Raw genomic sequence first — 23,503 nt, 5'->3', positions numbered from 1 at the left:
AAGGGTACCAGGTTTTAGAGGCATTTAGTGTTATTCACTCAGTCGTGTCCGACTCTGTGTGACCCCGTGGACCGTACCCCGCCAGGCTCCTGTGTCCATGGCATTCTCCAGGCAAGAATACTGGAGTGGGTAGCCATTCCCTTCTTCAGAGGATCTTCCCAACCCAGGGATCGAACTCAGGTCTTCTGCTTTGCAGGCAGATTCTTTACCATCTGAGCCATTAGTGATGTGCATACTGAAGGGCTGGATGAGAGAGGGTAGCATAGAAAATAGACGCTATAGGGAGGGAGGAAGTAGACCAGTTAGGAGTCTACTGAATTAATTCTTTGTGGAGATGATTTTGGCTTAGAATCCAGGATTCTAGTAGTGGAGGTGGTGAGATGTTGAATTTGGGGTGTAATATAAAGATAGGACTAACAGGGTTTATGACAGATTGGACATGGGGTATGAGAGAAAGAGAGGAATCAAGGATGACTTCACAAATTTTGACCTGACCAACCAAAAGGATGGAGTTGCTATATACTGAGCTGGAGAAAACTGTAAGAGTAGGTTGTGGGAAGGGTAGGAATCAGCAGTTTAGTTTAGGACATGTTGAGATACCAATCAGAGATCTTAGTAGAGATGTAAATCTAGAAGTCAGGGGAAAGGTAACAACTTTGTGTCAGCAGCATAGGATGGTTTGTAAAACCAAGAAACTGGATGAGACTATGTGGCGGAAAAGTGTGGATGAAGAAGAAAGGATGTCTGAAGCCTCAGGTCTCAGACAAACCAACATTTAGTTTGGGAGACCAGGAAGAAGTAGCCAGTGAAATAGATAGAAGACTAAGAGATAGTTGTGTCCTAAAGGCCAAATGAAGAAACTATTTCAAGAAGGAAGGAATGTGATCAATGAAGTCAGCATTATATCAGATAAGGACTGAGATTTGACTACTTGATTTAGCAAATTCAGTGTCACTGTTGACCTTGACAAGAGCAGACTTAGTTGATTGGCATAAGCAGGACCCTACCTGGAAATGGTTCCAGAGAGAACGAGAATGAATATTGCAACTCTTAAATGAATGGGGCATTTAAGAGGACATTTATTTTTCTTTTTTTTTTTTTTCAGAAGATGGGGGTATTATATTAGTATTCTTATTTACTGATGGAGGTGACGTAGTAGAAAGGGAAAAATTGATGATATAAAAACAAAGGAGAGAAATGCTGGAATGATGGCCTCGAGTAGATAGAAGAGCATACAGTCTAGGGTACAGGACAAAAGATTGATCTCAGGAGCATTCATCCATAATACAGGAGGAAGGGAGAATAAATGGTGACTAATAAATGGCAGTTGTGGTCATGAGAGATTGTGGAGTTGCCTTCTGATTGTTTCTATTTTCTTACTGAAATAGGAAGTGAAGTCTTAACTAGGTTATGTTGCAGTAACATGCAAACGCTGTATCTGAGGAGTTTAACATGGCATTTCTCTCTCAGGCTAAATGCCTGTTGTTGGTCAACTAGGGGATGTTGCTCTAACCTCAGCCAGCGAGCTGGGTGACTCGCTGCTCTTCTCTTTTGCTGAAACTGAAAAAGGGAAGAATGGCATCTTGCCTCTTAAAGCCTGTCCCTGGAAGTATCTGACCCTTATTCTATATATCCTTGGCCAAAATAAGTAACGCTACCACGGTAGCTTCAAAGGAAGAGAGACCTGTGAGATGCAATCTTACCATCCCAGGAAGAGAGGAGACCAGGAAATCTGTGACTGGAAGAGGAGGCATTGGAGGGTGAAGGAAAGAGAAGATGACATAAAATAGTTGTTTTGGAGAGTGGGATAGCAACGGAATTAAATACAACTGCACACCGAATGAATGCCAAGGACAGTGGAGCTTGCTTTACGCGTGGTTAGGACGGTGGGCCAGGAGCTATTCTTTAGGTGCATGTCGCTCAGTCACTTAGTCGTGTCTGTTGCTTTGCAGCCCCATATACCATAGCCCGCCAGGCTCCTCTGTCCATGGAACTCTCCAGGTAAAAATACTGGAGTGGGCTGTCATGCCCTCCTCCAGGACATCTTCCTGACCCAGGGATCAAACCTGCACCTCCTGTGTCTCCTGCATTGGCAGGCAGATTCTTTACCACTGAGCCACCTGGGAAGCCATTCTTAGGTAGGTGGTGCTAAATAAGGAAAGAATTAGACCTTAAGAGGTCTCTGACCAGAATGGGGCAAAAAGTGCTGCTATTGAGAAAGCTGCCTCGATGTACGGCCGTGGAGTCTTCAGGAAGCTCTGGTATTCAGTTCAGTTCAGTTCAGTTCAGTTCAGTCGCTCAGTCGTTTCTGACTCTTTGTACCCCATGAACCGCAGCACGCCAGGCCTCCCTGTCCATCACCAACTCCCGGAGTCCACCCAAACCCATGTCCATCGAATCGGTGATGCCATCCAGCCATCTCATCCTCTGTCGTCCCCTTCTCCTCCTGCCCCCAATCCCTCCCAGCATCAGGGTCTTTTCCAATGAGTCAGCTCTTAGCATCAGGTGGCTGAAGTATTGGAGTTTCAGCTTCAGCATCAGTCCCTCCAGTGAACACCCAGGGCTGATCTCCTTTAGGATGGACTGGTTGGATCTCCTTGCAGTCCAAGGGACTCTCAAGAGTCTTCTCCAACACCACAGTTCAAAAGCATCAATTCTTTGGTGCTCAGCTTTCTGCACAGTCCAACTCTCACATCCATACATGACCACTGGAAAAACCATAGCCTTGACTAGACGGACCTTTATTGGCAAAGTAATGTCTTTGCTTTTTAATATGCTGTCTAGGTTGGTCATAACTTTCCTTCCAAGGAGTAAGCGTCTTTTAATTTCATGGCTGCACTTAACATCTGCAATGATTTTGGAGCCCAGAAAAATAAAGTCTGACACTGTTTTCATGGTTTCCCTATCTATTTGCCATGAGGTGATAGGACAAGATGCCATGATCTTAGTTTTCTGAATGTTGAGCTTTAAGCCAAATTTTTCACTCTCCTCTTTCACTTTCATCAAGGTGTTCTAATTTCAAAAGTTCTCAGTGATTAAGCCTCTGCTAAGTGAGATACCAGAGAAGGCAATGGCAACCCACTCCAGTACTCTCACCTGGAAAATCCCATGGGTGGATTAGCCTGGTCGGCTGTAGTCCACGGGGTTGCTAAGAGTCTGACACGACTAAGCGACTTCACTTTCACTTTTCCTTTCATGCACTGGAGAAGGAAATGGCAACCCACTCCAGCATTCTTGCCTGGAGAATCCCACGGATGGGGGAGCCTGGTGGGCTGCCGTCTATGGGGTCTCACAGAGTTGGACACGACTGAGGTGACTTAGCAGCAGCAACAAGTGAGATATATTGTTATTCATCTCACCTCATTTTAATTCATCCAGTGTTTCTCCAAGATAATAATTCCACATTTCTGATGAGAAAACCGAGTGGCACATAAGCTGAAGAGCTGGCCTGAGTTTTCACAACTAATGAACAATGCTTCCAGAACTGAAACTCAGGCCTGTCTTCCTCCAAATCTTTCTTTATTGACACCTTGCTGCTTCCCAACCCTCTGGCTTTTGGTACCACATCTTGTTGTGGAAATTAAGATCCTGTGTATAATATAGATTTGGTGTACTGTTATTTGTGTAAAGCATTGGTCAAGTGAACAGATAGCAATGGATTGATCCAAGAAAATTTGCCCAGAAAATGTTTATAAAAATGTCTTAGGAACAGATGAAAGAATAGAGACTAAAAGCTATGTTCTTTTTAAAAATTTTTTCCTTTAGATACCCAAGAGAGAAATAATGCTTCTGCCTGCCCTGTCATCATTGATTAAAAGGTTTAATAGTTGGCCTGTATCAGTGACTCTCAATCTCCGGGTGACTTTGCCCCAGTGGAACATTTGGCAGTGTCTGGAGACATTGTCCAAACCAGACAACCAGACATTGTCACAGAACATGGTGGAGGGTGTGCGTCTAGAAAGCAGAGATCAGGGCTGCTACTAAAACTACAAAGCCTGTGACAACCGCCCACAACAAAGAATTATCCAGCACAGATGTCTATTATGCTGCAGTTAAGAAGCTGCAGTGTATAGCTCCAAAATGAAAATGCTTACAATTAAACTCATATTGTCGATGAATTGTAATTGGCAGAAAATGGAAGTATGTTTACATTAACTTGAGTGAGAAAATAAAGTAAACAAGCAAATTTCACGTGTAATCCCTTTTTAAAATAGTGTAGACAGGCTCTGGAGCTTGGCCACAGAGGTCCTGGAAAGGTGAGGGGAATCAGAGGAAGGCTTTGATCATTTACCTAACTAAGTTGGGCTTCTTAGGTGGCTCAATGGGTGAAAAATCTGCCTGCGATGCAGGAGACACGAGTTCTGTCCCTGGGTCAGGAAGATCCCCTGGAGGAGGGCATGACAACCCACTCCAGGATTCTTGCCTGGAGAATCCCATGGAAAGAGGAGCCTGGCGGGCTATGGTCCATTGAGTCGCAAAGATTCGGACACAACTGAGGCTACTGAGCATGTGCACACACGTAACTAAGTTAAGCTGAGCAGTTCGCTCACGGAAGATAAATGTAGGGTAGTAAGTCTGTGGAGTGGAGGAATATTCCCACGGGAGTATTTGCTCAAGGGAAAGAGCTTGGGCTTTGTTCTCTTTTTGCCACTTGCTTGCCTGCGGTGCAGTACTGCAGTGCAACAAAATAAGTTAAGAGTGGGCAGCGGTCTTCCATAAAACCAGCCATTAGGGTCAGAGGTGGAGGGGGTCCTCTCTGCTCGCATGAGCAGCTGCAGAGCGCCCCCTGTCTGTTGGCTGAGGGTGATGGCTGAGACATTGCCAAGAAAGATGTTATCTTTCCAGTTAACCTTCAGCTGAGCAAGAACTGTATGGCTCCATGCTAATTGTTATAAGTAGGTGTGTTAGAGTCACCCCTGGACACATCTGGATTACAGAGTGCGGATTCTGCATGTATAAAGATAGTATAACAGTGTTGTTTTGGTTTGTGTTTTAAATTATTATCTGAGTATTAATAAACAATCTCTTATATGAATTTTCTGGCAAGCTGCCAGGCTTTCTCCATAGATAACCCTCTTCAGTGACTAAAGAGTTTCATAACTGCACAAGGGTCTTCAGCTACTATATCACTCCATCCTTATCACATGGAACAGATTGGAACTTTTATCTGTCTTGAGTGACTGAGACTAGTCTGCCCCTGTTCGTCAGTAGGTGTCATCAGGAATAGGGTGGCATTCAAGGGGAATTTCATGGAGGACCTTGATGCCAGCCACTGTTTTGGGAGCTGCTACATGGTGACCTAGGGCTTCCCAGATGGTTCAATGGTAACGAATCTGTCTGCAAATGCTGGAGATGCAGATGTGGGTTCAATCCCTGGGTCGGGAAGATCCCCTAGAGGATGGCATAGCAAACCACTCCAGTATTCTTGCCTGGAGAATCCCATGGACAGAGGAGCCTGGTGGGCTGCTGTCCGTGGGGTCACAAAGAGTTAGACATGACTAAGCAACTGAGCAACTTGCACGTGATCACACTCAGAGACCTATCAGGTATCTTAGACCAGGTGTCAGAGTCCTTCTCCAAACACAGAAAAAGAAATGAAACTGTCATCCATACTCAGCAGTAGCATTTCCATGTTAAATAAAAATAGTTACTCCTATAAAATAGCAGCCAAGTTAAGTAGTGTATAGAATAAACCAAAAGAGAACCAGAAAACAATTCTGATAATATGAAGCTTCCAACAGTCTTTCTTTTTCTTCACTTCCAATGAAAACAAATGCTGTTGTTCTGGCACATTCCTCACTATTAAAGAGTAAACTTGTATGTTTTGTAACACCTCAGGTATCCCAGAGGCCAAAATTCCAGTAATCTTTTACATCTGGAGTGACATGGAACCCAGAGGATTAAAGGGGCAGGTGATTTTTAAAGTGTGTCTAATAGAAAAAAAAAAAAAAAGAAACAAAACAGCTCCAGAACGTCCAGCATTCATTAAAGCCATCAGACCAAAACCTGTTGGATTGGGCCCAAGATGGCACTGGCACTTAATGGCTTCTTGGTTTGATGTTCAGGAAGAATAGAGATCCTTCAGTGCATTTTCAGAGTCATAAAAGGCAAACCAAACCACACCAACATTCAAGACAGGATGTACAGAGGAAGTCTACGGGAAGAGGGGGAAGAACAAGAGCGAGAATGGCAAACAACAAAGGCATGAGTGGTGGATATTACAAGTGGTGGAAACGGACATTGACTCTAGGAAAACAATCAGATATAAGGACAGATACTAAAACTGCAGGGCCTAGCTTCACTAAAAGCTCAGGACAGTCAGGCAGTCTTGCAGGAGGAGTGGGGGCTCGTGAGAGGGTAACAGTGGAGTATCTGCCTGCGCTGCAGGAGCCCCAGGAGATGTGGGTTCAATCCCTGCATCGGGAAGGTCCTCTGGAGGAGGGCATGGCAACCCACTGCAGTATTCTTGCCTGGAGAATCTCATGGACAGAGGGGCCTGGTGGGCTACAGTCCATAGTTTCTCAAAGAGCTGTACATGACTAAAGCAACTTAGCGTGCGTGCATCAGGCAGTGAGTACAAGAAGTATTTAGATGGAAATGATAATGCCTTTCTTTTTTGAAAATTATTTATTTTTAATTTTTTGTGCACTGGGTCTTTATTGCTGAGCGCCAAAGAATTGGTGCTTTTGAACTGTGGTGTTGGAGAAGACTCTTGAGAGTCCCTTGGACTGCAAGGAGATCAACCCAGTCAATCCTAAAAGAAATCAGTCCTGAATATTCATTGGAAGGACTGATGCTGAAGCTGAAGCTCCAGTACTTTGGCCACCTGATGTGGCCAGCTGACTCATTGGAAAAGACCCTGATGGGAAAGATTGAGGGCAGGAGGAGAAGGGGACGACAGAGGACGAGATGGTTGGATGGCATCACTGACTCAATGGATGTGAGTTGAGTAAGCTCTGGGAGATGGTGATGGACAGGGAAGCCTGGCGTGCTGCAGTCCTTGGGGTCGCAAAGAGTCGGACACGACTGAGCACTGAGCGACTGAACTGAACTGTCTTTGTTACTGCTCAGTAGAGGGGACCACTCTCGTTACAATGTGTGGGCTTCTCACTGCAGTGGCTTTTCTTGTTGTGGAGCATGAGCTCAGTAGTTTGGGCACACAGGCTTAGTTGCCCTGAGACACGTGGGAATCTTCCCAGATCAAAGATCAGACCTGTGTCCCTTGAATTGGCAGGCAGATTCTTAACCACTGGATCACCAGGGAAGTCCTGATAATTCCTTTCTTTAAAAAAACACCTCATTTGTGCCAGACCCTGCACTAGGAGTTCTACTGTATTATTCAAATTTGTACCGTCCTTCAGAGTATTATTTGTTTTCTGCAGGTGAGAAAACAGACTCAGAAAGATAAAAAAAATTTTGCCCAAGACTGTACATATGTTAAATTGCTGTGTCAGAATTGAAACGTGGTAGCACCATCAGTCTTGTGTTTTCTAGTATCCACACCACCTCCTAGGACTTTCTAGAATGGCATTGTGGGAATCCTGGCAGTCATCAAGTTCTCCTGTATGAGGAAATCATTTCACACGGAGAGACGCTGTGTCAGAATATGCCATTACTTGGTAAATATTGAATGAATTTCAAGAGGCTGTATTGCCAAGGAATTGTATGTCATAGCTTGGAAGGTGATACGGAGTAGAAATGCTCTTCCAGGCAAAGTGCATCTCAAACTTTCTCTAGGAATAAATCAGGTTCTGCGTGTGTCTTTGGTTCAATTTAATTGAAATGGTCATTTTTTAGCTTATGCTACAAGTTTCCTTTCTGACCTCAGAAGGTGGGAAGTGTTGTTGTTCTGTTGCTAAGTCCTGTCTGACTCTTTGCAACCCCATGGACTGCAGCATGCCAGGCCTCCCTGTCCTTCACTGTCTCCCAAAGTTTGCCCAAGTTCCTACCCATTGAATTGGTGATGTCATCCAAATTTCTCATCCTCTGCCGCCCTCTTCTCCTTTTGTGAGTGTGCTAAGTCACTTCATTCGTATCCGACTCTTTGTGACCCCATGGACTGTAGCCCGCCAGGCTCCTATGTCCATGGGATTCTCCAGGCAAGAATACTGGAGTGGATTGCCATGCTCTTCTCAGGGGATCTTCCTGACCAGGGATCAAACCTGTGGTTCCTGCATTGCAGGCAGATTCTTTACTGCCAAGCCACCAGGGAAGCCCCATTGAGATGTTTATAGTTTAGTCATTCAGTCATGTCCGACTCTTTGTGACCCCATGGACTATATACTACCAGGCTCCTTCGTCCACGGGATTTTCCAGGCAAGAGGATTGGAGTGGGTTGCCATTCCCTTCTCCAGAGGACTTCCCAACCCATGGATCGAACCCAGGTCTCCCACATTGTAGGCAGATGCTTTACCGTCTAAGCCACCAGGGAAGCCCCATTGAGATGTTTATAGAAGAGCACAAGTCAGGAAGGCAAAAAAGTTAACCTAATAAACAAACTTGAGTCTGTTTGGGAGATGTTTTCCAGTTGCTACCAGAAGAGACGCCATTGGTCCAAAAGTCGTGGAATTTTGATAAATCAAGGGCATTCAGGACTGGGACACACGTGTTCCCCTCTTCTCCCATGCATGGGTGAAGCTGGGTGGCAGAGAGTTGGGAAGGAGATGTATCAAGCTGCCTGGATGATCTTTTCTGTCTCTGAGGCCAGAGCCTGTCTTGGGTCAGAGCCAGGCAGCAGCAACATCTGTTCTGCTCTAACTTTCTGTTTCCTCCTATTCTCTCTTGATCTGAGCTTTTAAACTGCCTTTTAAAAAAGGAGCAGCAATGGGTGTGTATGTGCCTTCAGCTGTTTTTAATTCTCTCCCAGGCCCCCTCTCTGCAAATAAATGACACATTGTAGAAGGTGTTTTACAGCCTGACTTGTTAATCGATCCAGACTGTTCTATAACAAAACCTAACACAGCAATCAATGTTAAAAGACCAAATCACAAAAAATGTGCATTTGATAAACATAGTGTCGTTTTTACAAGAAGAAACCTTCTTCTTCTTAAGAAGGATTTCGTGCTTGCTCAGCTGTGTCCGACTCTTTGTGACCTTATGGACTATAGCCCGCCAGGTTCCTCTGTCCATGAGGATTTCCCAGACAAGAATACTGGAGTGGGTTATTTTCTTCTCCAGGGGCTCTTCTTGACCCAGGGATTGAAACTGTATCTCCTGAGGTTCTTACATTGGCAGGCAGATTCTTTGCCACTGAACTACCCAGGAAGCCCTCTTCTTCCTAAAGTACCTTCTAATTCTAAAATTCTAAAATTTTCTTACTGTTGAAGGGTATGTTGCTTTATTCTTGGGCTACTGGAATTTTCCTTTGTTGGTGGAATTAGTTTGTCTTCATAGATTCTACTATGAACAAGTGAATAAATAATACAAAGTTAATAGAATCTGCTCATTTTCTCTTTCCCAGGGATTCAGGACTGAATGTCTATAGAGCAGTGTATAACCCCTCATTAACATCATTGTGTTTAATTACTTTCAGTAACTGCAAGATGCCCTATCATGATAGATAAAACATTCTCTTTCAGCATTCATAATTTTCTGAACTTCATTTGAGAAACTTACAAAAAGTAAGTAATTTTTTCCGTCTTTGCAGATGGAGAAATGATGATCAAGGTCACAGTTTATCCTGCCAATGTCAAGGAGAATCTCATTATCCTTGTTACTTTGTGATTGATTAATAGGTTGGTTAGTTGCTGACTTGTTGCCAATGAGTTAATTGATAAGCACAGAGGATTTAGCTATTACCATAGAAGTAACGAGCACACAGTAAAGTGATACTGAGCAGATCCATGAGCGCTGTCCACAGCCGCACTCAGGATGGGCGCACAAATGGTACTAGAGGTGCATAACCATCTTCTGAGCAGAGACAAAAGGGATAATAAACTGGAGGCCCCTTTGGCGATTGTTTCCCCGCAGCTTACCGAGTCGCTGCATGTAATACTAGGAGACGACCACTAAGCGGCACTATCTCACCAGTGTTCGCGTTCATCAGCGCGATGAGGCCTGCTGGGCGGCACTCTGAAATACTACATTCATTGTCTTGTGTTTGCTGATTTGGTTTCAGCAAAAGCTTTCAGTTCTCATCACGTTTTTCTGGCTTTTTATATCTCCTTTCTTCTGCTTTTCTTTAGTTCTTGAGAATCTGGGCCGACGATAGGCTTAGAAATGGTGGTCATCATGGTGGTAATAGTCATACTAGACAATTTAAAGAGAAAAGTACAGATCATGACCTTCTACTGAAGGCTTATTATGTGTTCAGGACTTTTCAAGTGTTACTGCTAAGACTGCTGGGAACTCTGCACGGAATGAACAAAGAAACCAAGGTTCAGAGAATTGATGGAACTTTCCCAAAGATCCACATGAAGTAGGTAATAGAAGCACAACATGAGCCCAGGTTTATGTAACGTCAAGGCATTAATGCCCTTTGAATCATTCCTGGAACTTGAACATGGGGTGTAGTGAGAAAAATAGGAAGAGGCTAGATGTCGTGAAGTTCATAATCTGAAAGAGGAAATAGAGTAAATGAACTAAACTATTTGCAATATAATTTTTAAAACACAGTGGCTTATTTATAATTTCATAAAGTTTATAAAGGGTCTAAGATTACTGGGGACACTTACTAGGAACAGAGTGGAGAAGACATTCTGAAATTAACTCTTCTTGAGTTTGTAAGCGATGTAGTTCTGAAGATGAGAGTAGGATAGGGAGGGCAGGGGGAAAAGGCAGATATTCTTGAGTTTATCCCCAAACTTATGGATCCTTAGGGTCTTACAGGTGGTGCTAGTGGTAAAAAAAAACCCCGCCTGCCAATGCGGGAGACATAAGAGACTTGGATTGGATCCCTGGGTTGGGAAGATCCTCTGGAGGAGGGCACGGCAACCCATTCCAGTATTCTTGCCTGGAGAATTCCATGGACAGAGCAGCCTGGCGGGCTACAGTCCGCGGGGTCGCAAAGAGTAGGACCCGACTGAAGCAACTTAGCACAAAACAGTTTTGTGTGATGACACCTTCGTTTGCTATATGTCCTCTGAGGTGAAGTCTCAGCTAGAGCCATAGTCATAGGGCAGGGAGACCTAAGTAAAATATTTTAAGGGCTAAGAGGACCCAACTCTTCCCAATTGTTTATCACACAGACCCTTATGAACAGAAAGAACCAGCCATCTCACAATACTAACACAAGCTAATGTTAATTTGCTTGGTGCGTTGCATGCATCACTGTACTTTATGTTTTCTTTCTTTATTTTTTGTTGAAATGTAGTTAACTTAGAATTTTGTGTTAATTTCAGGTGTACAACAAACTGATTCAGTTATATATACGTATATTCTTTATCATGTTCTTTCCCATTATGGTTTATTACAAGATACTGAATATAGTTCCCTATACTATACAATAGGACCTTGTTTATTATTTGTATTGTATACATAGTATATGTATCTGCTAGTCCCAAACTCCTAATTTATCCCTAATTTATCTCTTCCCACCCCCCCACTTCCCTTTGGTAATGATGTTTGTTTTCTGTGTCTGAGACTTGCTTTTTTGTAAGTTCATTTGTGTCATATTTCAGATTCCACATATACGTAATCTCATGTACTGTTTGTCTTTCTCTTTCTGACTGACTTCACTTAGTGTGATAATCTCTAGATCCATCCATATTGCTGCAAATGGCATTATTTCATTCTTTTTTTAATGGCTGAGTAGTACCTTTGGCCTTCCTGGTGACTCAGTGATAAAGAATCCGCTTGCCAATGCTAGAGACACAAGAGACATGGGTTCGACCCCTGGGTTGGGAAAATCCCTTGTAGTGGGAAAGGGCAACCCACTCCAATATTCATGCCTGGAAAATCCCATGGATCGAGGAGCCTGGTGGGCTGTAGTTCATGGTGTTGCAAGAGAGTCAGACACGACTTAGCAAGTAAACAACAAGTGTTGTGCTAAGTCTCTTTAGTCATGTCTGACTCTCTGTGACCCCATGGACTGCAGCCCGCCAGGCTCCTCTGTCCATGGGATTCTCCAGACAAGAATACTGGAGTGGGTTGCCATGCCCTCCTCCAGAGGATCTTCTAGACCCAGAGATCGAACCTGCCACTCTTACATCTCTTACATTGGCAGGCAGGTTCTTTACCACTGACACCACCTGGGAAACCCATATTTTTGTGTGTGTATATAGATAGATATAGATATAGATGGGTACTAAGTCGCCTCAGTCGTGTTTGACTCTTTGCGACCCACTGGACTGTAGCCCACCAAGCTTGTCTGTGCATGGAATCCTCCAGGCAGGAATATTAGCGTGGGTGCCTTCTCCTTCTCCAGGGGATCTTCCTTACCCAGGGATTGAGCCCAGGTCTCTTGCATTGCAGGCAGATTCTTTACCGTCCCAGCCACTAGGAAAGCATATATGTATATATCCATGGACATGTAGGTTGCTTTCATGTCTCGGCTATTGTAAATGGTGCTGCTATGGATATTAGGGTTCATGTCTCTTTTCAGGAATTCAACCTGGACCTTCAGCAGTGAGAGCACCAAGTCCTAACCACTGGACCGTTAGGGAATTCCCTCTTTTTGAATTAGAATTTTCTCTGGATCTATGCCCAGGAGTGGGATTGCAGGATCATATGGTAACTCTATTGTTAGTTTTTTAAAGAACTTCATATGTTCTCCATAGCGGCTGAACCAATTTACATTCCCACCAACAGTGTTTTCTATCTTAACACAGCTCAGTAAAATGTGCACTGAATTGATATTCCCTCAGGATGTCAAGCTTAGGCAGGTTCAGTAACTCACCAAAGGGCACGCAGCTAGTAATCAAGCAGTGTAGCTGGGATTCCATCCAAATTGGCAGATCAAAGAGCCTAACTTTTAACCTTTAAACATAGGACTTCCACTTCACATGCTACATTGTTGTCGTTCAGTCGTGTTTGACTCTTTGAGACCCCAAGGACTGCAGCATCCCAGGCCTCCCTGTCCATCACCTTCTCCCAGAGTTTGTTCAAACTCATGTCCATTGAGTCGGTGATGCCATTCAACCATCTCATCCTCTGTCGTCCCCTTCTCCTCCCGCCTTCGATCTTTCCCAGCATCAGCGTCTTTTCTAATGAGTCAGCTATTTGAATCAGGTGGCCAAAGTATTGGAGCTTCAGCGTCAGCATCAGTCCTTCCAATGAATATTCAGGATTGATTTCTTTGAGGATTGACCCAGTCCAAGGAACTCTCAAGAGTCTTTTCCAACACCACAGTTCAGAAGCATCAATTCTTCAGCCTTCTTTGTGGTCCAACTCTCACATCCATAGATGACTACTGGAAAAACCATAGCCTTGATTAGATGGACCTTTGTCGGCAAAGCAATATCTCTACTTTTTAATATGCTGTCTAGGTTTGTCATAGCTTTTCTTCCAAGGAGCAAGAGTCTTTTAATTTCATGACTCTAGTCACTGTCCACAGTGATTTTGGAGCCCAAGAAAATAGTCTGTCACTGTTACCACTGTTATTCAGTAGAAAGTCCAAGGTTTCTCAGACCAGGCTGAGAAATAAATTAAGAATTACTGTCTCTTAACAGTGAATTCATAGATGGTAAATAATGATTTTAGAGCCCAGAATTGCTCCCACTGAAACAGCCATGAGGTGCAGTCTGAAGTCCAAAAGGTAATGGAATGCTGTGCAAAGAGAAAATGCTAGTGATCGCTGATTTGTTTTTCCGTTTCTCCTACGACTCTGGCCCACAGAAAGGCTACCTTGGTTTGCTGATGAGAGGTGGCGCTCTTCACCAAAAGATCATCACAGCAAGTCCACCAGATGGGCATGAGGCTTCCCACTTTATTACTTCTTTTTAACCGGCCACAGTTGTTCAGTATAAATCAACGTGGGATGCATAGATAATCTCAAAAAGAGATTATCAAGGTACCACATTTCCTGAGATGATAAACTTCATTCAGAATTAAAAGAAGGAGGAGGAGAAGAAAAAGGAAGGAAGAGGCGGGAAAAGCAGGATGGGTAAAAGGGAGGGAAAAGTCTTCAAAAGACTCACAATGCTTCAAGAAATGTTGGAATTCTCTTATGGGCCATGTTTAAATTAATTTGGAAACTTGGGCTGCAAATTAGTGTGACAAAGAGATGGGTTTCAAGGTCTTTAGTTCTGTAAGAAGAGGGAATTGGGTTTTTAGGACCTGTCAACCACAGCTCTAGGCTAAAAAGCATCAGCATTCAAATGATGCTCTAATGAAGAATCATATCCATGGAGACTTTCAAAGGTACAAGTGTTCTTCTTGGTAAAAGAAAAAAAATCTTTAGTCTTAGGAATAGAAATTAAAAACTTAGGATTTAATAAACTGCGGCTCAAATTTTACACAGAACTCCCAGAAAGCAGGGCATAAGGATTTTGTGCTCTGGTTTAAACTGACAATATTGCGGGCTGCATCTTTCTATACACTTCGAAAGATGAATCTGTTCATGATCATGAGTAGAAAGTGTTGGAGTTTTTCCTTGGCCTGGAGCTAAATTGGACTGCCACTGTTTTCACTTTATAAACAGGGTCAGCTTACATAACACTATCTCCAGTTTGTCTGAACTCCTCCAAAGATGAAGAGCTCACTGTCTCTCTTAGCCACCTAGGACAGTGCTTCTTCTTAGAGCATTCCTCTTATATTAAAGTGAAATTTCCTTCCCTGCTTTTTTTTTTAAATTCATCAACAAAATAATGCTTCAAAAAGCATTTTTGAGCACTTGCCACGTGTCCAGTCCTATTAGGCTTTAGGAATAAAAAGATAAGAGGATTACATATAGTTCAACTGATTTGGTGGAATTTATAGTCCGGTTTGATACACCTCAAGTTTTTCCATCCTCATCTTCCTAAGAAATAGGTCAGACTCTCAGGATAACAGTGGCATTCAGCTGCAGTGACATTAGCATCTCAGCAGAGACATAACCTAAAGAATTCTCTAAGTGTCTCTGTACACCACCACACCCCCGTTGAAGAATCACTTCTGTGATGGTTCTGCATTCCTCCAGAAGTCCAGTCCTGTGTCAACAGGGTGGCAGGTCAAATATCTGAAGACAGCTGTCACATATCCGTCTGTCTGTCCCAGGCAATTCTTTCAGCTAAACATGCTACTGAATTCAAAATATGATTATTATCTTTCTGCAGCAAAGATTGGGTTTAAAAAAAAAAAGCGGTTGATAGTAGCTGTAAATGCATTCATTCCTGTGGTACGTGAACTGAACCCATCAGGCCAAACCAGTAGCTGAGCAGGAGCAGAGATGATGAGCATGGAGACCCATGAGCTGCATGCAGCGCCCGGCAGTCGTGGCTTTTCTACTGGAACTGACTTAAATGTGTGAAGGATGTGGATTAGAAAACAGGGAGATGGAGGTACCCACTGCCCTGTCTTCTTGTCTTCCTTTGTTCTAAGGCACAAGAGATTATTGCAGGATGGGGGTTACAAGGAGGTAGAAGAAAGCTTATTCTGTACTGATTGGCAAAACCTAAAATTTAAAGAGAGAGGAAGAAGAAGAAAAGACAAGCTAAGATAAAAATCGTTCCAGCTCAAGCAGCTGGTATGTTTATAATGTAAAGAGACAGCGGCATTAAAGGATTAGGCGTCACTGCCTGATTAACATCATTTGATCTTTTGCTATTGAAAAGACCCTGTGTATTTTCAAAGGCAGTGGGCTTCTTAAATAAAACCAGGAGTCTGGGTTAGCAGAAAGCTGTTAGAAAACAACTCATTTTCTGTTTAGTCATCTTTTTTTTTATTTTTGCCCTACCTGCTTCCTAGTCTTTAGTTTCTTTCTCTCTGTTATTGGGAGATACATCTAAATCTGAAAATTGGGGCGCAGGGACATGTGATTTGTCAAAAACAAACATAAAAATCACTGTGACCTGAATTGGTCAGATCAGTTTTTCCCCATGAATATCATCAGAGGGGAACTTCTTTTTCTGTTTTGTCCTGAGTTTAGTATTTCATCCTTTACCCTCCATCTCCAAAAGTCCCTGTACAGTTTCAGTGGGAAAAGATTAGCACATAATTACACGATAGTATTTTCAAGATACACTTTCTATCTCGTTTTTCTGCTTTCTTCTTTTTTGCAAGTTTCCAGTAAGCTTGATGCCCCTGCTGAATCAGATGGATCATCAGGTAGTCGATGCTTTCCATCGGCCGACTTGGTGAAGCATATTTGTGGACGGAATAGGAGTGTCTCCGCGTCCACACTGTCATCCCAGGGTGGCCAGGCGATGGGGTGGGGAGGGCCTCTGGTCATTCGGGAGGACCCAGCGGTCGTCATAACTAGTTCAGTCTCTGTGGCCCATTCAGCTCCTGGCATCGCTGCCAAGCCAGCCAACAAAGGAGCATTGTAATCCTGACAGTTTCCCAGCATTGACTGGACAGGCGCAGACCACCAACCAGCTCCTTTCGCTTCTACTGTTCACAAGTGAGAACATGAATAGAAAAAAGTCAGTGGCAAAAATCCCACATCCTGCTGAAGTTGGTGTGTGGACGCTTTTCTCCCAAGTGAGTCTCCCTCGGACTGGTAATCCTCGTACCTGTTGCCTTGTGCTTTTTGGTCTGTCTTTAAATACAGTTAGCTTGAATGGTAAGACATAATCCTCAGCGACCCTACCAAAAAATTAGGTTTGAACTTTGAACAATAAGTATTTTTGCATGCAAGACTTTGAAGAAGGGGAAGTATAATAGAAATAAAAGTTCATGATAAGTTTGAGATAAGAAACAATACTGCCAGCTAATGCAAGGGGCCATGGTGAGTCTTAAGAAGTTGAATTTGGGGGAATAGACTAGGGTTTTCAGAAATAGAATGGAATCATTTGAATTCATTTGTGTTTTTAGGTGTGCACCCAAAAGCCTGCCCTTTCATTAGACCTGGCCAGGGACTTCTACCACTCTTGATTTTAAGAATAGCAATAAATAAAATGTTTAAGAACAAAGTAAATTCAAAGAGATTTATCATGACTTTACCATTAATTGAGGGCTTCTGTGGTGGCTCAGATGGTAAAGAATCCGTCTGCAATGCAGGAGACCCAGGTTCTATCACTGGGTTGGGAAGATCCCCTGGAGAAGGGAATGGCTACCCTCTCCAGTATTCTTGCCTGGGGAATCCCATGGACAGAGGAGCCTGGGGGTTACAGTCCCTGGGGTCTCAAAGAGTCGGACACATTGAGTGATTGACTAACACAAGCCTAAGCTTTGAGTTAGACCCAGGTTGGTAACACGAGCCTTAGACCAAGGCTGGAGGCAGAAGGTAGAGAGGCACATGGGGATTTGCTCCAGGTTCCACATTTTGTTCATGTATTTATTAAAATTATTTTTATATTTGTATGGTGATCTTAAGTCAGTGATCTTTTGAAATTTTTTTTTAAATTTATTTTGGCCGCATCACATGTGGGATCTTAGATCCCTGGCTGGGATCAAACCTGCACCCCCTGCATTGGGAACAGGGCATCTTAGTCACTGGACTGCCAGGGAAGTCCCTGAGTTCTGCATTTTAGAAATCTCTATCTGGCCTCTGGGCATCGCATCAAGGAGTGTTCAGGTCAAGGGGCAGACTCCCCTGGCGCCCACTCAGCCTCTAGGCCATCATCCAGGTACCAGGGACAATTTCTTCTTCTGCTGCCCAACCTGTTTCCAATCTTCTCAGGCCTCTTTCTCTCCAGGTCTGTTTTCCTGAAAGTTCATTGCACCACTGGGGATCACTTGTAGGCTGAAGAAGGGGCTGAGGCAGGCATTTTTGGGAGATCATGAAGGAAGCTTTACTGTACAGATGGCGCAGAAGAATCGTGAAGACTGAGAATGTTTAGCACAGTGTCTTAGCATGCAGTGGATCCCCTGCAAACGTTATTTCTGATGCAGTCCTTTAGTACCTTATTACATATTTTCTACTTCCAGAGAGAAAAAAAATAAGTGTGAGAATACAAGCTTCTGTAGGGGCGGAGGTGGGGGTGCCGTTTTAATTTTGGGGGTCGAAAATGGAGTATTCTTTTCAGTAACTTGGCTGTTGTCCTGGACCAATTCCAAGTGCTCTATATTCAAGCCAATTACATTCCTCCCCCACTGGATAAATTATTCTTCACCTCCCCCATAAAAATCATCATGTTATACTTGTGAAACAAAATAGCTTCTGTATTCTACCAAACATGCAAAAAATGGTTATATCTCAGTACATAGTGTATTTCTGTGTGTGACTGGTTTGGAGTTGTACTGGAATTTATTAGAGTGAGATGTGAGGGGGGTTCAGGATGGGGAACACATGTAAATCCATGGCTGATTCATGTCAATGTATGGCAAAAACCACTACAATATTGTAAAGTAATTAGCCTCCAACTAATAAAAATAAATGAAAAAAAAAAAATAAAACACAGGCTTTGAAGTCACGCTCTAGACTAATAAATCAGAATCTGTTTAAAAAAACAAACAAAAAATAGAGTGAGATGTGAGTCTTAAGTCCATGATACTTCTGAATAATAACAGATTCCATATTAGATGGAGAAATATCACACGATAGTCTCTTGGTGACTTAAGATGAGACAAATTGTTGTGTTTAAAAACAACAAATTGTTGTTTTAAAATTTATTGATTATTTATTTTGGGCTTCAGCAGTTGCAGCACATGGGCCCTAGAGTGTGCAAGCCACAGTTAGTTGTGGTGGACAGGCTTCGTTGCTCTGCAGCTTATGGGACCTTCCCAGATCAGGGATCAAACCCGTGTCTCCTGCATTGGCAGCAGATTCTTAACCACCGGACTACCAGGGAAGTCCTTCCGATACAAATCTTTGGGTTCAGGCTCAGCAAATGTGAGCTGCTGAGCTTACCTCTAAATCACTGAGTTCCCAAGCAAGGTCTTTATTTATTATACCTCATCACTTTGACCCTTTACAATGCCAGCAGCCAGAGCATTCATGGAACAGGTTCTCGAGTCTTGTTCTACGTTCACCTCCAATGACGAAGAGCTGTGATTTTAAGATAAAACTATTGAAACTGGAAAGAAAAACATTGACAGTTGTTACAAAGTCACTATCCTTTTTTTCTGTCCCTCTCTCTGAGTTTAGCATCACTGAGGTCTAAAATCCCTTTTGGTGATTGATTTAGGGAAGTAACTTTCATTTCTTGAGATCACAGAGCATGGCATGGGTAGAAGTGACCAGACAAAAGTGGCAAATTTCCATGAGGAAAGGGCAGCTTAGGTCCCAAGGAGCACAAGTGGCTCCCCTTTGAGGAATATTCCAAGAAATGTCATCCCTAGATCTAAACTGTACTTGGTTTTTAATGATTTCAGGCAAGAGACAATTCTCACCAAGAGGCTTGCCTGTCCCTGCATTGTTCCTGTTTGGAACGGACCTTGTTATTGTAAATTGTTTGCCTGGCCGCTGTGTTCCTGGCTCAGCGTTCCTTTCCCCTCTGTGCTCGCTTCAGTGGAGAAGGCGGTCCGCAAACTCTGCTGCCCTTATGGACTTATTGAATTATTGTTTCCGTGCAGGCTGACGTCACCCAGGTCTGTGACTTTTCCCTTCTGACTTGGCTTTTTAAACTTTCATTCTGAAATAACTTTTCTCATTCGACACGTCCCCTGCTAAAGTCAAGGAGATAAAAGAAGTAATTACATGGGTTGTTCAGGCCCAAATAACTGTTTGGGAAAGGAAGGACTTTAATGATTCAATGAAAAATAGTGATTTCATCTAATTGATTTTGAAAAATCATTGCAATTATCTGTCTTTGGTGTGTATCTACGAAAGTATAGTTTTCTTTTTTTTTACATGTGTTGTTTTATTCATCCTTTCAGTTCAGTTCAGTCACTCAGTCATGTGACCTCATGGACCGCAGCACGCCAGGCCTCCCTGTCCATCACCAACTCCTGGAGTTTACCCAAACTTGTGTCCATTGAGTCAGTGATGCCATCCAACCATCTCATCCTTTGTCATCCCCTTCTCCAGCCTTCAATCTTTCCCAGCATCAGGGTCTTTTCCAATGAGTCAGCTCTTCGCATCAGGTGGCCAAAGTATTGGAGTTTCAGCTTCAGCATCAGTCCTTCCAGTGAACACCCAGGACTGATCTCCTTTAGGATGGACTGGTTGGATCTCCTTGCAGTCCAAGGGACTCTCAAGAGTCTTCTCCAACACCACAGTTCAAAAGCATCAATTCTTTGGCTCTCAGTTTTCTTTATAGTCCAACTCTCACATCCTTTACAATGTTTTATTTTTTTATGTTTAAGTATTGTTGACTTACTGAACTTTTAATTTTTTTAAAAAGTTATTACTCATAGAGAATGGATTGATGGTTGCCAAAGGTAGAGGGTGGTGAATGAGAGAAACAGAAGAACGGGGTCAAAGGGTAAAAAGAAAAAATTTTAAATATAGATGAGAATAAAAGTGAGTGCCTTAATCTCTTTGCAAGAATTGGTGGTAAAGTCTACATTAGATTATCATCCCACTTATTGTCATTTTGCATACTAGGTAAGCCTTTCTCCAAACTGAACTCAAACTATTGAATAGAATTTTTTTTACTATAATAAGAATCTAAATGGTATGCTGTGCAGTGGTGTTCAGCCTGATTTTGGAATTATACCTTATTTCTCAAAGTATGTCTCTCCATGGATGATAAACTGTGGACACGGAAGGAAAGTCTCTGTTTTCAGTTTCTCTAGCAGCTTGATGTGCTCTGTACATGCTAGGTATTCAGAAGTTTCATGCTTTAGTAAGTTAACAAGGAATTAAGAGTGCTGACTAAACTGATTCATTAATAGTTCAGCTAAATAACCAGTGAGTTGCAGTCTAGTTAAAAGAACACCTGTTAATTTTGTAGTGGCCACCTGAGTAAAACCTGCAGGTTTGATAGATACTAGAATAGTGAAGTCAGAGGCAATGTGATCATCATTTGTAACCCTTGTTAAGCGTGTTGAAGTCAGATCTGAGTTTGCAGCATGAAATGGCCATTTACTAGCCATGTGCCTTGGGATGAATTTCTTAATGTTTTCAACATCGTAGGGCTTAAATTTCCTCACCAGGAAAATGAAAACAGCATTATTGCTGTCGTGTATATAAAGGGCTTAGCATAATGCTTGGAATAAAATCAGTACTCGAGGAATAGAAACGATTGTTTTTATTAAGAAACCATTATCATTTTCTGTCCTACCTCATAAGAAGTAAGAGTATCTTATATGTGCCTGCTGCATGCAAAGTCACTCAGTTTATGTCCAACTCTTTGTGACCCCATGGACTGTAGCCCACCAGGCTCCTCTGTCCATGGGATTCTCCAGGCAAGACTACTGGAGTGGGTTGCCATGCCCTCCTCCAGGGGATCTTCCCAACCCAGGGATTGAGCCCTCATCTCTTAAGTCTCCTACATTGGCAGGCGGGTTCTTTACCACTAGTGCCACCTGGGAAGCCCCATCTTATATATACACTCCCTTTAAAAAAAATCTCTCCAGATTAAAAAACCAAAAAACAACAAAAAATAAAACATGAACTTGTGGGGAAACTTGCATGTTGAATTACTCATCTTTGTTGAAGCCTCCAAGATGGTGCAACAGGGATTTGAAATTTCATTTACATTTTGTGAGCTTTGCTATACTGTGATGTGTTAAAAAGAGGGAGGAATAATTATCTACTCAGAGCAAGCATCCCTTTCTGGTCCCCACAGTTCTCTCGGTACATTATTCCCATTATTTTGGCTCAAAACTGTGGCTTTGGATGGTTCTTCTCTTTCCGTAATTGTGATCTCTTATCAAGCCCTTCCTTTCTGCTCCCATATCTGCCACCATAAGCAGCATTTCAATCACATCATGATCAGCTTTGACCATGGTGGGTGTGGCTGGAAGCCCTTCTCTCCCCAACCCCTGCCCACTATGGGTCCTCTGACCATCCGCCTGCCCAGGATGGGATTGCAGCCCGAGGACATGAGTTAAGCCTGTTTCAAGAGCTATTCTGAGCCCTCTGCCTCTTGCAGATGTTGCTGTCATGTCTCCGAACTGCCCTTCTCAGCCTCCCCCTGCTGCACTCACCATGAGAATGGCAGGCCAAGGCAGTCTAAGAATCACAGGACACAGGTTCTAGTCCTGCTTCCGCTTACACAGAATTCTCCACACAATCTGTCCTTTTGGCCTCAAGCAAGAGACGTCAGGATTTAGACAAGCCTTAGAATCAAGACTCTGCACTATTAAAGGACGTGATTTTGCTGGGCCTGGTCCTCAGTACAGTTTCCCTCGGGAACTTCTTAGTAGTGGGCTCTAGGGCGTGCGGGCTTCCGTAGTTGTGGAATCTTCCCAGACCAGGAATCGAACCTGTGTCCTCTGCATTGGCCGGTGGATTCCCATCCACTGTACCACCACGGAAGCCCCCTTCTTCTGTTGCTTGCTTAGCACTTATCCAGACCTTTTTCTTTCTTCTGTTGCTCCTGCACATGTTGAATTCTACCTCCGCAGTGCTTTCTTCTCATTGCAGGGCTTTGTCTTGGCAGGGAGCTTTGATGAAACCCTCCAGCCTAACCACTCTCTCAAAGGGCTGTGGGCCCCTCGGGAGAGCTCAGTGGGCCTCTCCTAGGCTCAGGGTTGCCAGATGCCTGCCGGCTTCTCTCTGCATCCTTCTGCGCTGAGGATGACCACACACAGATCTTGTAGCTGTGGGTGCTCGTAGTTTGAGGTTTGTGGAGGATACTTCGTCACTTAGTTCACTGCACATGTTGCCTGTGGGTTGTGGGGTTCTGGTATCATAGTGGCTCTGTCTGTTCTTTATGAGGGGAATTCAGGGATATTCAAATACCATGCCTTCACCACTGCCATCTTCCCGGAATCTTTGTAAGTCATTTACAATCCTTTCTGATGTGATGTAGGCTATAAAACAAGTAAATAAATAAAAAGTTCTCCTTTCTGTTCCTTATAAGCCTCTGTGTTACATGTAAATAATTCATATATACAGATATAGTCCAGTCAAAAGAGAGCTATAGCTATGTTTTAGTTTCCTGGAACACTCCTGGCTTATTAATTAGCTCTTTAAAGTCGGCGTTTGGAGTTTTGCGGGCCCCCCCGCCCCATTTCTAGGAGGGCCCACCCTGTAGATATTTCAGAAATTTGAGGCTCTAATCTGATCCCACGGCAGAGAGGCAGGTTTCATTTCTTGTCTGTTTCCTTCACCCACATGCTTTCCTCCATGGTGTGTCCCTGTGTCTTCCTCAATGGAAGTGGGGAACGGAGGTTTGGGCTCATGCTGTGAATATCCTCAGGGGCCAGTTGACAGACTTTAAGAGACCTGATAATATCAGAAGTAAGGCTTCTCTGTGAATTTTCTCCTAACATCAATGTTTTTTTTCAATGGATGTACCCCAGCTGAGTAACACAGGTTGGTATGGGTCTTCTCTGGTGGCTCATAAGTGAAGAATCCACTTGCTAGTGCCGGAGATGCAGGAGACTTGGCTTCAATCCCTGGGTTTGGAAGATCCCTGCGAGAGAAAATGTC

Source organism: Cervus canadensis, chromosome 20, assembly GCF_019320065.1.
Source record: "Cervus canadensis isolate Bull #8, Minnesota chromosome 20, ASM1932006v1, whole genome shotgun sequence".
Classification (NCBI taxonomy): Eukaryota; Metazoa; Chordata; class Mammalia; order Artiodactyla; family Cervidae; genus Cervus; species Cervus canadensis.
The sequence above is the reverse complement of the archived record's forward strand: the minus strand, read 5'-3'. Positions refer to the sequence as shown.